This window comes from Oryctolagus cuniculus, chromosome 7 (genome assembly GCF_964237555.1).
Source record: "Oryctolagus cuniculus chromosome 7, mOryCun1.1, whole genome shotgun sequence".
In the NCBI taxonomy this organism is placed as follows: Eukaryota; Metazoa; Chordata; class Mammalia; order Lagomorpha; family Leporidae; genus Oryctolagus; species Oryctolagus cuniculus.
The window spans coordinates 54289474-54304032 of record NC_091438.1 but is presented as its reverse complement, the minus strand read 5'-3'; the positions used below and the strand labels follow the sequence as shown (position 1 = coordinate 54304032).

Below are 14559 nucleotides of genomic sequence, written 5' to 3'. Positions count from 1 at the left end.
GCAGGGGGCGCCCATTTGAACACAGCAAGAGGGCGCCCTCCACAGGCCAAGGAGAGACCTCTCTGCCTTGATCGTGGCCTTCCGCACTCCGGAGGTGGGAGACCACGCCTTCCTGCCGTTGGAATCAGCCGGCCTGTGGTGTTTGTTCCGGTGGCCCTGAGAAACGGGCAGCAGGAGAAAGCTCACAGCTCCTCATCTTGATGGGAGGAACACATGGAAAACTGCATATGAAAAAGCTCTCGGTCTAGCACCTGGATTATGCATGCCTCCCGGGCGGGGCCCCACGCCCAGGGCTGCCATTTCTGATCGCCCCACCGCCCCGTGCAGGCCTCCTTCCTACAGAGAACACAGGGCTTCAGAAAAGCCTGCAGCCGCCCCCACGGCTGAGTCCATCACTCATTCCCTTCGCCCCCATTTTTTAAAATGTTATTTATTTTTAAAGTTTACTTTTATTTATTTGGAAGGCAGAGAGAGAGAGAGAGAGATATCTTTCATCGAGTCCCGGCTGCTCCACTTCCGATCCAGCTCTCTGCTGTGGCCTGGGAAAGCAGTAGAAGATGGCCCAAGTCCTTGGGCCCCTGCACCCACGTGGGAGACCCGGAAGAAGCTCTTGGCTCCTGGCTTCTGGCTTCAGATTGGCCCAGCTCTGGCCATTGTGGCCATCTGGGGAGTGAACCAGCGGAAGGAAAACCTTGCTCATTCGCTCTCTCCGCCTCTCTGTAACTCTGCCCTCAAATAAATAAATACATCTTAAAAAAAAAAAAAAGACACGCACCAATATACTTCACTTAGGTGAAAAAAAAATATTTGCCTAAACCTTGGAATTCTCCTAAGTCCCTAAGTCTCCCCCCCCCCCCCCCCCCCCACGTAGGTGCTCATGCTGTTACCAGGAGCAAGGCTGCTCAGGAGAGATGCTACAGGAGGTCAGGTGCATTTAAGACACTGGCAATCCTGGGAGGTGGGGACCCAGTGGTCCAGTTCTCAGGCTAGCAGGCGGGCTTTTGAAGGGAACACGAAAGGGAGCTGGAAGGGTCCAGGAACAAAAGGAACAAAGGACAAGGCCAGCTGCCAGGCGATAAGGGGCAGGCGAGAGCCAGCGTGGTTCCCTTCCTCCTGCAGCCATAAAGCCGGTCTGCTCTCATGTTGGCCAGAGCCAGATGACTTTGCAGCCTCCGCCGGCTTTCTCAAGGCTGGTGTCTGGAATGCGCAAGCAAGCGTAATTTATCTGCCAGGTTAAACATAAATCTGATTAGTCCCCAAGTCAGCAGTGAGAGCAGCCATTTCTACAGTGGGAGGGGAAGGAAAGCAGGCGTCCCATGACTGCTGCAATGGTACCCCAGCCACCCTGCCACTCTTCTGTGAGGTTTTCCCACCTGCTGGGTTTGGCTGAACTTCAGCCCCCAGCGATGTGGATTGCATCAGTATTGCTTGTCTAAGAGAAGAGCTGCTACATGCGACTGTAAGATACCCCGGGTTGTAACATGCATCTCCATTGTAAATCAGAACATGAAAAAGAGATGAAGTCATAGAATCACCAGAATGTGGCCTACAAACCTCCAAAACAATGCGCTTTTAGTTCGCCTGTTTCTGAGCTTCACGCAGAATCGTCCGGAATGAAGTCTTCTGTGATTGCCTTGTTGTCCACTACGCGTTAGAGACACCTGTGCGAATGCAGTGGAAGTAGGTTGCTCCTTTTCTCTACCGTATAATGTTCCACTGCAGGACTCTGTCACACTTGATATTTCTGTAATTGGGAAGTTAGATTATTTCTGGTTTCAGTGGCTTGACTGTTTTTGTCTACATCATTGTACATGTCTTCAGATGCACACAGTCTTTTAACTGTATATATAGAAGAAGAAAATTTAGGTTCACAGAATATACATAGGTTTGAATTTACTAAGTCATGTCAAAATACTGTCCAAAGCTATTACATTGATCTAAGTTCTCCATTTTAATGTAGGTGAATTTTTAATTGCTTTCTCCATTATAATAGAACATGTTGTGCACATTGAGAAATCTGTTCTAAATATTTTATTTACTATTTATTTTCATTTGTGTTTGAGAGAGAGAGAGAAAGATTTTCCATGCACTGGTTCATTCCCTCTGAGTCTCCCATGTGGGAGCCACATGGGACCCAGGTACTTGAGCCATCGTGCACTGTCCCCCAGAGCACACCTTGGCAGGAAACTGGAATAGAGTAGGGACTTGAACCCAAGGACTCCAGTATGGGGTGTTAGAATCCCAGGCTGCATCTTAACGGCTGCACCAAACCCATGTCCAAAGAAATCGTTTGGAGGTCGTGGTGACAGGCTCCTTGTCATCTTCCAGAATTTTACAGTTGTATCCCTCACCAGAGTGGGAGGGGCTCCTCATGTTTCTGTTCTATTCCAATAACACCGGGCCATCTCTTTGCATGGAAATTTGTTGTAACTCACCTTAAAAACTGGTTAGGCCGGGGCTGGCACTGTGGCGTAGTGGGTGAAGCTGCCGCCTGCAGTGCCGGCATCCTATGTGGGTGCCGGTTCAAGACCTGGCTACTCCACTTGCGATCCAGCTCTCTGCTGTGGTCTGGGAAAGCAGTAGAAGATGGCCCAAGTCCTTGGGCCCCCACACCCACATGGGAGACCTGGAGGAAGCTCCTGGCTCCTGGCTTTGGATCAGCACAGCTCTGGCCATTGCGGCCAATTGGGGAGTGAACCAGCGGATGGAGAACCTCTTTCTCTTTCTCTCTCTCTGCCTCTGCTCTCTGTGTAACTCTGACTTTCGAATAAATAAATAAATCTTTTTAAAAAAAAAAAAAACTTGTTAGGCCTCGTGTTTTCTTTGTCAGAAGATTTTTTTAACTATTGATTCATTTATTTTAAGGATTGAAAGTATATAGGTTTTCTCTTTCTTCCTGATCAGGTGTTGTTCATTTGTTGTTGAATTAGAATTTCTTCATTTCCTTTTTTCAAAGGAATCAAGCCCAAGTCCTTGGGCCCCTGCACTCATGTGGGAGACCCAGAGGAAGCTCCTGGCTCCTGGCTTCAGATTGGTGCAGCTCCAGCCATTGTGGCCAACTGGGGAGTGAACCAGTGGATAGAGGATCTCTCTCTCTCTCTCTCTCTCTCTCTCACTCTCTCTCTCTCTCTCTGCCTCTCCTCTCTGTGTGAATCTTTCAAGTAAATAAATAAATCTTAAAAAATAGAAATAAAATGATAAAATAGAAATAAAATGACTAATCGCTGCTGACTTGGGGACTAATCAATTGTTTTCAAATTTACTACTACAGAGGTGTTCATAATACTTCATTATTTAAGTTTGGATGCCTCTGTATTGATCTTTTTTTTTTTTTTTTTAAAGATGCTTTTATGCCCTCAAGGGGACCCAACAGGCCAGTCCACTGCAGTGGCTTTCAGTGTGGAAAGCCTGGGCTTCAGCAGAAGTCCGCTTGTGAAGAGCCCTGCAGCTCTGCCAGCTAAGAGTTGGATCACTGGAAATGGACCTGCCCTGGAGGCGAAGGATGCCCAGGTCAGAGCCACAGATCTTGCTGGCTCCAAGCTGAAAAGCCCTTCACTCGGCCCAGCTTCCAAAGTGACCACCGCAGCTAAGAAAATGGCCATGTAGGGTCAGCAACATTGCAGGCAGAACTGTAAATTTCCTGTTAGAGATGCCACCTGCCTTTACCTGGCCAGTCTCCTCCCAGGCCAGCTAGGTAATGGAAGTCAACAGGGTGCCTTCCCCAAGGAGGTTCCCTCCTCCCTTAGGATGTTCCCTATGTGATTAGATAGATGGGTCTGGGCCTCTTAACTGACAAAGCCTAAAGCCCACCAGATTATTATCAAGCCCCTTCTGTTAGTTTCTATTGGCCTCTCAATCAGAGAACTGAGTTGTGGCTGAGACAGCACCTTTCTTAGCTCCTCTAATAATGACTCTGTCCTTTGTTCTAGACCCTATCTAGCCCACTTGGGTCTCATTCCTTTGTAATCATAACCTCTACTCCACCACCAATGGCTCTACTCCCAACCTGTGTGTACTGATGGTCCTCTCTCTCCTCCACTTAATGTTGTATGATTATTCAGAATTTTTCTACAAACCCCATTACCTGCAAAAGTGGCCTCTCTCCCAATCTTGGCTGGAATCAGCTTTAAGCCACATCTATCAAACTATCCCCACAAGGGTCCAGAGCCCCCCCCCCCCCCATTTCCTCTCTATGAAATCCTCTCATTACCTGGTTAATACTACTCTTAGGATCATTGGTTATTATTTTCACCCTGTCTTGTTTTGTTTGCTTTTTTTTTTTTTTTTTTTTTGGACAAGCAAAGTGGACAGTGAGAGAGAGAGAGAGACAGAGAGAAAGGTCTTCCTTTGCTGTTGGTTCACGCTCCAATAGCTGCCACGGCCAGCGCGCTGCAGCTGGTGCACCGCACTGATCTGATGGCAGGAGCCAAGTGCTTCTCCTGGTCTCCCATGGGGTGCAGGGCCCAAGGACTTGGGCCATCCTCCACTGTACTCCCGGGCCACAGCAGAGAGCTGGCCTGGAAGAGGAGCAACTGGGACAGAATCCGGTGCCCCGACCGGGACTAGAACCCGTCACCCTGTCTTTTATACTACAGTGTCTAAGTGTTTACAGCAGGTTATAATGGAACAAACGAAGGCCTTCAGCAACCAAGTGGTCAACCAAATGCTGCTACGGGAATGTACTCGGCTCCCCACCCAGGAGACAGTGGCTTGAGACATCGCCCCATGCCAGCGAAGAGTACCTCATCGCCCCATGTCAGCAGGAAGTAGCTCTAAAGACAGATCATCGTCCCTCTACCCCTCCTGGACTTCTGGGACTAATGTAAGCCCATACAAATCCTGCTTTATAAAAAACAAAAGGGGGGAATGTTAGGAAACTGGCTCAGTTTTAGCCAGGTGGCCACATGGCCCAATCTCTGTGGTCAAGCTCCACCCCCATCCTAATGGGATTGGCTGCTCCTGCTTCCCTGACTGCCCTTGGGCAAAGTTTTAAAAGGGCCTGTTCCTGAACACGTGCTCTCTCGGTTCTTTTCTCTTGGCTCTCTCTCTCAGCTCCTCTCCTCCTCTCATCTCTCTTCTCTCTCCTCTCTCTCTCTCATAGTCTCCTTCTCTCTTTTTCCCTCTTCGCCCCTTCCCTCTGGTCTACTGAGTTTTCCCCAATAAACTCTTTCCCTTAAAAAATAAAATAAGGCCGGCGCCGCAGCTCACCAGGCTAATCCTCCGCCTAGCGGCGCCGGCACACCGGGTTCTAGTCCCGGTTGGGGCGCCGGATTCTGTCCCGGTTGCCCCTCTTCCAGGCCAGCTCTCTGCTATGGCCCAGGAGTGCAGTGGAGGGTGGCCCAAGTGCTTGGGCCCTGCACCCCATGGGAGACCAGGAAAAGCACCTGGCTCCTGGCTCCTGCCATCGGATCAGCGCGGTGCACTGGCCGCGGCGGCCATTGGAGGGTGAACCAACGGCAAAAGGAAGACCTTTCTCTCTGTCTCTCTCTCTCACTGTCCACTCTGCCTGTCAAAAAAAAAAAAAAAATTAAAAAAATAAAATAAAAAAATAAAAAGATGCTTTTATTTATTTTAAAGGCAGAGTGACAAAGGGAAAGAAACACACGGAGACAGAGTGAGAGTGAGAGAGAGAGAGAGAGAATCTTCCATGCTCTGTTTCACTCTCCAAATGGCCGTAGCAGCCAGGACCAGGCCAGGTGGAAGCCAGGAGCCAGGTGCTCCATCCTTGTCTCCCACTTGGGTGACAGGGGTCCAACACTTGGACCTTTACCTTCTGCCTTCCCAAGAAGGAGGCTGGGTTGGAAGCAGAGCCGTCAGCACTTGAACCAGCACTTGGACATGGAATTCTAGCATCACCGCGGCAGTGCAACCTCCCATGCTGCAATGCTGGCCCCTGTATCCATCTTTCTTGATAAATAATTATCAAGAATAAATTGCTGATTTTGTTGCTCTTATCTATTCTATGTTTCTCTATTACATTACTTTCTGCTCATGTTGCTGCTTTCTATCTACTTCTTTAGATTTTTTGAAATTAATTTATTTTTCTGAAAGGCAGAGTTACAGAGAGGCAGAGGCATAGAGAGAGAGGTCTTCCATCTGCTGGTTTACTCCCCAAATGGCCACAATGGCCAGAGCTGAGCTGATCCGAAGTCAGGAGCCTGGAGCTTCCTCTGGGTCTCCCATGCAGGTGCAGGGGCCCAAGGACCTGGGCCATCTTCTACTGCTTTCCTAGGCCATAGCATAGAGCTGGATTGGAAGTGAAGCAGCCAGGGCTCGAACCAGTGCCCATATGGGATGCCGGCACTGCAGGCAGTGGCTTTATCTGCTATGTCAGAGTGCCAACCCCTAGATTATGATTTTTTAAAAATATTTATTTGAAAGAATCACAGGGAGAGAGGGAGAGACAGAGAGAGAGGTCTTTCATCCACTGGTTCACTCTCCAACTGGCTGCAATGGCCAGGGCTGGTCCAGGCCAAAGCCGGGAGCCAGGATTCAGGAGCTTCTTCCGGGTCTCCACATGGGTGCAGGGGACATCTCCTGCTTCCCCAGGCACATTAACAGGGAGCTGGATCAGAAGTGGAGCAGCTAGGATGTATGGGATGCTGGTGCTGCAGGTGGCAGCGTAACCCACTACACCACAGCACTGGCCCCTTTAGATTTATTTTGACATTCTTTTAAATTCCCAGCCTTTCTCGTAATTATAAAAACTCCTGTTAACCTCGTTTTTGTGGACCGACACAGCTTCTCATATGTTGTATTTGCAGCTCCTTTCAGTTCACTTATCTTCCAATTTCTATCATGATTTCCTCTTTGATTCATGAAATATTTCCAAAGACACTGGTGTCCTAGTTCTGTTTGTATGATAATCGGAGAAGGTGGTCTAACAGACCCATTCCATTGGCGTCTATTCACGGCAGCATTTTAGCCTAGCACTTCTTCCTTATACTACCTGTGTATGAAAAAGGTGTGCTAGGTCAGCGTCATGGTTAATAAACGTCAGAGCGTACCCTGTTCACATTCCCTGTACCCTACAGATTATCTGGACTGTATTTCCCAACATTCACTGAGAGAGCTGTTTGTAGCCTCCCACTATGGGGATGGGTGTTGTGGTACAGTGAGATAAGCTGTCACCTGGGACAATCACATCCCGTGTAGAAGTGATCATTCAAGTCTCAGCTACTCAGTTTCCAATCCAGCTTCCCACTAATGTGCCTGAGAGGCAGTAGACGGTGGCTCAAGTACTTGAGCCCTGGATACCCACTTTCGAGACCTGGATGGAGTTTCTGGTTCCTGGTTTCAGCCTGGCCCAGGGCCCAGCTGTTGCAGGCATTTGGGGAATGAACCAGTGGATAGAAGATTCTTCTTTCTGTATCTTTCCCTTTCAAATAAATAAATCCTTTTTAAAAATTTCTGGTTCAATTTCCTCTTACAGGTCTATCAAACTTTGGCTTAATGTATTTTGGTACTATGTTATTAGGAACATAGAGGCCTAGAATTTTGGTATATTCCCAGTTAACTGAAGCTTTTATCATTTCATTTTAATTTTTTTAAGATTTATTTATTTACTTGAAAGATTTACACAGAGAGGAGAGGCAGAGAGAGAGAGAAAGAGAGAGAGAGAGAGAGAGAGAGAGAGAGAGATCCTCCATCTGCTGGTTCACTCCCCAATTGACCACAATGACTGGAGCTACACCAATCTGAAGCCAGGAGCCAGGAGCTTCCTCTGGGTCTCCCACATGGGTGCAGGGGCCCAAGGACTTGGGCCATCTTCTACTGCTTTCCCAGGCCACAGCAGAAAGCTGGATTGGAAGTGGAGCAGCCAGGATTCGAACTGGCACCCATATGGGTTGCCGGCTCTGAAGGCGGTGGCCTTACCCATTATGCCACAGTGCCAGCTCCCACTTTTATCATTTTAAAGTAAACTTTATTGGGGCTGGCGCTGTGGCATAGCAAGTAAAGCTGCCGCCTGCACTGCCAGCATCCCATATGGGGGCAGTTCGAGTCCCGGCTGCTACACTTCCGATCCAGTTCTCTGCTATGGCCTGGGAAAGCAGTAGAAGATGGACCAAGCCTTGGGCCCCTGCACCCAGGTGGGAGATCCGGAAGAAGCTCCTGGCTCCTTGCTTCGGATCAGCACAGTTCCGGCTGTTGTGGCCAATTGGGGAGTGAACCAGCAGATGGAAGACCTCTCTCTCTCTCTCTCTCTCTTTCTGCCTCTCCTTCTCTCTGTGTAACTCTGACTTTCAAGTAAAATAAATAAATCTTTTAAAAAGGTAACCTTTATTTATTTATTTTTAAATATTTATTTGAAAGGCAGAGTTACAGAGAGAGAGAGAGAGAAGGAGAGACACACAGAGATCTTCCATCCCCTTGTTCACTCCCCAAATGGCCACATTGACTAGGGATGGATCAGGCCAAATCCAGGAGCCAGGAGCTTCTTCTGGGTCTCCCACATGGTGCAGGGGCCCAGACACATGGACCATCCTCTGCTGCTTTCCCAAGCACATTAGCAGGGAGCTGGATTGGAAGTGGAGCAGCCAGGACCCAAACCAATATCCACAAGGGATGCTGGCATCACCCTCTACAACACCATCCCCAGTAGGTCTTTTTTGAACATTTTTAAATGTTTTGCTTAAATATTGATTTTGTCTCATATTAATATGGTGGTGTCACTTTATTTTGGTTTCAATTTATTTGATTAGTATATCTTTCTTTCCTTGAACTTTCAATCTATTTATATCACCTTGTTTAAGAAACAGAGTTTGTGTGGAATAGCTGATTTAAAAAAAAAATCCTCTCATCTAGTAGTTGAGGTCTCTTGACTACATATTTAATCCATTTATATTTATTCTGATTAATAACACACTTGGGTTCATTGCAACTTTAATTACATATGTTCTACTTGACCCAGTTTATAAATCTTCCTGTGTCTCCCATCCCACTCTCTTGCTTTTTGTGAAGTTTAGGCTGTTTTCTCTTTTTTCCAATTCCTATTTTCCTTCTGATTTGGAAAGTACATACTTTGTCCTTTTAATGGTTACCATGGATGTTGACATACATAGATTGAATTCTATAAAGTCAAATTCTGCAGATTCAAAGTTAATCAAGGAGCAAGCATTGAGCCTAGTGGTTGGCAGGCTGGTTAAGGTAGCTTTGTCACACACTGCCTAGTGGTTGGCAGGCTGGTTAAGGTAGCTTTGTCACACACTGCCTAGTGGTTGGCAGGCTGGTTAAGGTAACTTTGTCACATACTGCCTAGTGGTTGGCAGGCTGGTTAAGGTAGCTTTGTCACACATTGCTGTGCCTGGGTTTGCTAGCAGACTCTGACTCCTGACTTCAGCTTTCTGCCGATGCAGATCCTGGGAGGCAACATAGTTGGGTCTCTGCCACCCATGGGGGAGACCAGGTGGGGCTTTGGGCTCCTGGGTCAGCTTGGCCCAGCCCCGGCTATTGTGAGCATTTGAGGAATGACCCAGTGGATGGGAGCACGCGCTCTCTCTTTCTCTCTGTCTCACAAACAAAAATACAAAAGTTAGTAAACACATTTAAACAAAGGAGTTGGCGCCTATCATCACCCCCCTCACACACACACACACACACACACACACACACACAACCTGCTGCTGTCTTTCAGGATTTTTACTGGCCTGTTTGTCACCACCCTACACACATGCACATAAATACATTTTTACTATCGCCATTTTTAAAAATTCTATTTTCTTATTTTATCACACAGTCGCCATTATCCTCCCCTACCACTCTTCCTTGCATCGCAGGCTGTCTGTAGGGGTCATCTTCCTGCAGCAAGGAGAGAGGCACGGTGGGCCCGGTAGCCGCTTCTGTCCCTTTTGTCTCTGGGTCATTACCATTCCTTCCCTCTCATCCAGCCCACTTTATTTTTGACAGCGTAGCTTTCTTTTGTGAGCTTCTGTCTTCTGTCCACAGACTTCGTACCCAGGAATCTGCTGTCAGGACCCAACCCACGAGTGCCTGCAGACGACAGACCCAGTGAGCAAGTGCTCCCTTCCAGAGAGTTGTAAAGCCATAACGCACCAGCACAGGGAATGCGGGCCTCGCACTCAGAGGGCCCATGGCCGCCTCCCTCTGCCTGGCGATGAGGGAACCCAGGATGGGAGGTGGTGCGGGGACCCCAGCACATGGAGGCCGGCCCGCGAAACCAGGTGAGCGAGGAGGGCTGACCAGGCCGGGCCACTCGGCGGCCGGGGGTCCAGTGGGAGCTGGGCTCCGGGCGCCATTCTCGCGTGCCTCTTCCATGACGTTGCTCTTGGCCCCATAGTGAGGAGTGAGGGCCCTCGAGAAAGCACCCTCTGTGACCTGTGTGCCCCTTGTGCCCTGGTCACGGGCTCTTGAAGGTGTAAGGAGCAGCAAGCCAGAGGGGAATGAGCGCACTACCGCGTCTGCACGGGGCGTCCAGGGACACCCATGCGGGCGGACTGGACTGGAGGGCGAAATCTGAAAGGACGAGAGGTCCAGGGCGCAGGTAGGGGCGGCTCCGGGCCGCGCTGCGGTGTGCGAGCAGCAGGGGGCGCCCGCCGCTGGGCTCGGCGTCTGCCGGGGAGGTACCTACCGCCCGCGAGAAGGTCGCGGGCCGGAGGCCGAGGCCCAGCGGGGCACTGCGGGGCTCTTGGGCCCCGCCGCCGGGAGAGGCTGCGCCCCCGAGGCCAGAAAGGCGATTTGCAACCCCGACGCTTCCTGGGGTCCTTCTTTTCAGGCGCGAATACTGATGGCACCGGGGAGGCAGAGCTGGGGGCTCCGCGGGACGCAGCCGCCTGCCAGCACCGTTACACACGGAAGGGCTAAGCAAGCCGTGCTGTTTGGGGCTCCTTGCCCTTGGCCGGTGTCCACGGAGAGCCTCCCCCCACCCCAGGCGCCGAGGGAGGAGAGTGGAGAGGGTGGATGGGCGAGCAGTGTCCGGGAGCGCGCCGAGCTCTGCGGTTCCGTCTGTGCGCCCGGCGCCTGTTCGGCAGGTCTCCTAAACCCATTCCGCCCAGGAGCAGCTGGAGGCGCCCAAGGTCGCCGGATGGATGTGGGCGGAATCATGTTCTTTGTGCATTCCTGCGAGTGGCAGGAGAGACGCCGGACTCCGGCTCCAGGTGGAGGCCTGGGCTCTTCCTGCTTGGCAGGCACCAGGGAGCGGGGGCTGGGCCGGGAAGGGCCTCCACATGCCCTTCCCTGCCCTTGTCTCGACCTGGGCATGGAGGGAGGGAACAGGAAGACACTCCTACAATTGGCCCTGGGCTAAAATTTTCTGGTTGTACCTTTGAACGCTATTTTAAAAAAAAAAAGTCCTCAAAACTCATTTTGGAAAGTTAATCATTCACTCTCTGGGGGACCAGATGACCTTTGCCACATGTTTTTTTTTTTTTTTTTTCCTGAAAGCCCTAGAGCTTCCAAGGGGACCAGTGTCCTTCAGAAGAAGACGGAAGAGAGGAACGTGGGGTCCAGGGAAAAGCTACGTTTCCCTCGTGCCCTCCCGCTCCCTGGAGCTTGGACACACTTTCCCAGGGACAGCTTCTGTCTGAACACTGGAAACAGATTGGTCTTTGGCTGTGGCTGTGGCTGTGAACAGGAGACCAACACAGACCAAACCAGATGAAAGTCCAAGCCACCTCCATGTGCACCTGTCTCCTCGGGGCCCTGCTGTCGCCTGGGCAGCCTCTGAGTTGGCCGACAGAGAAGACTGTGTCTTCATGTCAATGAGACCCCTGATCGACCCTGCCGCTTACAGGTGCACTTGAGGAGCTTTTCTGTTAAAAGAGAAAGTTGCTAATGATGCAATTTCAGCCACCTGTTCAGCCACCTGAACGTTAATTGACCTCCAGTTAAGAGGCAAAGAGGACAAGCTGGCTGTGTCAGCCTGCGCTCTTTATGGAGCAGCCGCTGAGTGGTAGATTCGGAACTGGGGTTCCATGGGTGACCATGAGGCAGGAGCTCCTGCTCACGGGGAGCTGGCTGCGGGCAGGTGACAGCATTCAGAGCCAACAGGAAAAGGAGAGTGAAGTGTCACAGAGGAGCAAGGGATCTGTTGCATCGCTGACAGTCTGCTTGCAACACAGCCCTTTGCCCTCAAGGGGGAGACTCAGAGTCTCACTGATCTTTGTCACCTCCTAGGTGCCTCACAACATCTGGGCTGTGTCCTAGCCCCTCAGTGTGGTTCTGGAAGGGAGCAGTAAGAAGAAAGGCGAGGATTTGGAAACCATTTAAGCAAACGCTCTGGGCTAACCATGGAGCCCCCTGAGCATTTTTCCTTACTTAGAATGAAGATGAAAAAGGACATTGTCTCGTGGCATTTGTCTCCTTGGCACTCCCTAGGGGGGGTTGCTGTATGAGAGGCTCCCTGAAGCCAGGAGGTACAGCCCAGGACAGGGGAAGAGGACTGCAGGGTCCTGGGACTCCACCCTGTGCCACAGCAGTATCGCTGAGCGATGGGGAGCAAGTCCCTTAATTCCCCGACGTCTTCATCTGCAAGATGGAGATCCTAAAACCGGCCCCATGGACTTGCAGTGCCAAATGAGTGCACGAATGGGAAATGGCTTGAACTGTGAGATGCAGCTCCCGGCAATCATAAAATGGATTGGGAATCGATCATCATGCGGGCTTGTGCTTTGCTTGGAGGACACTAGAACAGCAACTTGTCAGATACAGTGATCTTTAGAAATGCTACTTGTAAACCTACCCCTCTGGATCCTTAAGGAAGAAAGATTCCTGGGCTCCCAGGATACCATCAGAATGCCTGAGAGGCAACTACGTTCCTGCTTGCCCATCCTTTAAATGTCCTCCCACGCTCACTCCTCTTCTAAGTATTAGGATGTGTTGCCTCAGGCCCCGGAGCCAGCCAGTTGCCTTCCCTGAAAAGCGTGCCCTCTGCCTCCTGCTCCCAGGAAATTGGCACGAGATGACGTCATCTCTCGCCCTCGGCTGCGAATTGCCAGCGCACGAAATGGGGCTCCCTCACACCCTCCACTCACCTGGCGTGGTTGGCACGGACCCTGCACATCTTACCCTTGGCCTGCCGGCCCCTGCAACACAGTCTCAGCCTCAGAATCCATTCAGCCCTGACACCTGCCTGCCAGTCTTGCTCCCTTGGGGTTGGAAAGCTCACCAGTGGCAGCCTCAGGATGCTTTAGCCAGGGCGAAGCTTCTCGAAGCACAGCATCACTGCAGCAAGATGTGATCTCAAAAGGGCAGGGACTGCACTGGTAGGAAGTAACTCACCCTTGCTTGTCCGAAGTCTCAGGTCCCGAGTTGTAGCTAAAGCTCCTGCAGTGTCTTGAGCTGGCATCCACTTTAACAGTAAGTCCCCTAAAAACACCTTCTCTGACAAAAATGGGCTAAAGCAGCAGCTGGGATGCGTACCCTTCTGTGCACTGGATGAATATCATGGAATTGAAAGAAGGGGAAGAATGTCTAAGCCCACAGCAAGCTCCCACTATGGCATTGCTCACTAGCGTGCTCCTGGCATGCCACACCCCTCACTCACTCATAACCACTTCAGTGAATCCCCAGGGGGTGTGACTCCCGGTTTCTTGCTCTCTCCCATGAGGCCTAGAGCCACTGATTTTTGGCAGAATTGCTCCTGGGCTCATTTTCTATCTGGATGGTGGAGAATTTCGTTTCCATGTCACCATCTGGGGTGATAAGCACAGAGCCAGGGGCGGGGGAGCGGATAGTGGAAGATTCTGCCAACAGGGGCCTTCCACCCAAGGCCCGCACCTGTAGCATGAAGCCATCTCACTCCTCTGAGACAGTTTCCCCATCTGTAAAAAGGAGACCAGCAGTCTATACCTCTAGCTCCCTGTTAATGCGCCTGGGAAAGCAGTGGAATTTAGCCCAAATGCTTGGGTCCCCGCCTCCCATGTGGGAGACCCCGATGAAGTGCCTGGCTCCTGGCTTCAGCATGGCCTAGCCCCAGCTCCAGCCACTGCAGCCATTTGGGAAGTGAATCAGCAGGTGGAAGACCTCTCTTTCCTTCTCTCTAACTCTGCCCTTCAAGTAAATTAAGTAAATCTTTAATTTTTTTTATTTATTTGAGAGACAAAGAGACTTTTCACTGAATGCCTGCAACAGGTGCCACTGGGCCTGGGAATTTATCCCAGGTCTTCCACATGGGTAGCAAGAACTCAGTCACTTGAGCCATTACTGCTGCCTTCCAGAGGTAACTCGGAGCCGGAGCTGGGTACCGATCCCAGGCAGTGTGGAGTGGGACTCTGATGCCTTAACAGGCATCTTAACTGCTTAGGCCTGCTGCCTGGCCCACATGGTTGTTGTTGAGTGAATTACGTATTTGAAAGAACTCTGGATTAAAAATGCTAATTACTATTATCACAGACACACACACAAATCACACAAAAAAATTTAATTTTATTTGAAAAATTAGTATACATTAAAATTGACTGTTTCGTGTGTGTGCAGTTCTATAATTGTGTGTGTGTGTGTGTATATATATATATATATATATTTGTGTAAACCATCACCACAATGAGAATATTAGAAGAGTCGCTTTGCATCATTTACTCTTTGACGGACATTTAGTCACGG

At 50.3% G+C, this 14559-nt stretch overlaps 1 long non-coding RNA gene across 2 annotated transcripts; it reads right to left on the bottom strand.

Annotated features, from left to right (window-relative positions):
* Positions 1-429: 429 nt before the first annotated feature.
* On the bottom strand, positions 430-11175 carry LOC103350087 (uncharacterized). 2 transcript variants are annotated; one of them, XR_007923494.2, is made up of 4 exons: positions 10589-11175; positions 9757-9990; positions 1555-1744; positions 430-663 (listed from the first exon to the last, which is right to left on the bottom strand). It is a non-coding gene; the product is annotated as an uncharacterized lncRNA (long non-coding RNA). The 2 variants fall into 2 exon arrangements; XR_011390504.1 differs by lacking the exons at positions 430-663; positions 1555-1744 and having other exon boundaries at positions 9625-9990.
* Between the last annotated feature and the right edge of the window lie 3384 nt (positions 11176-14559).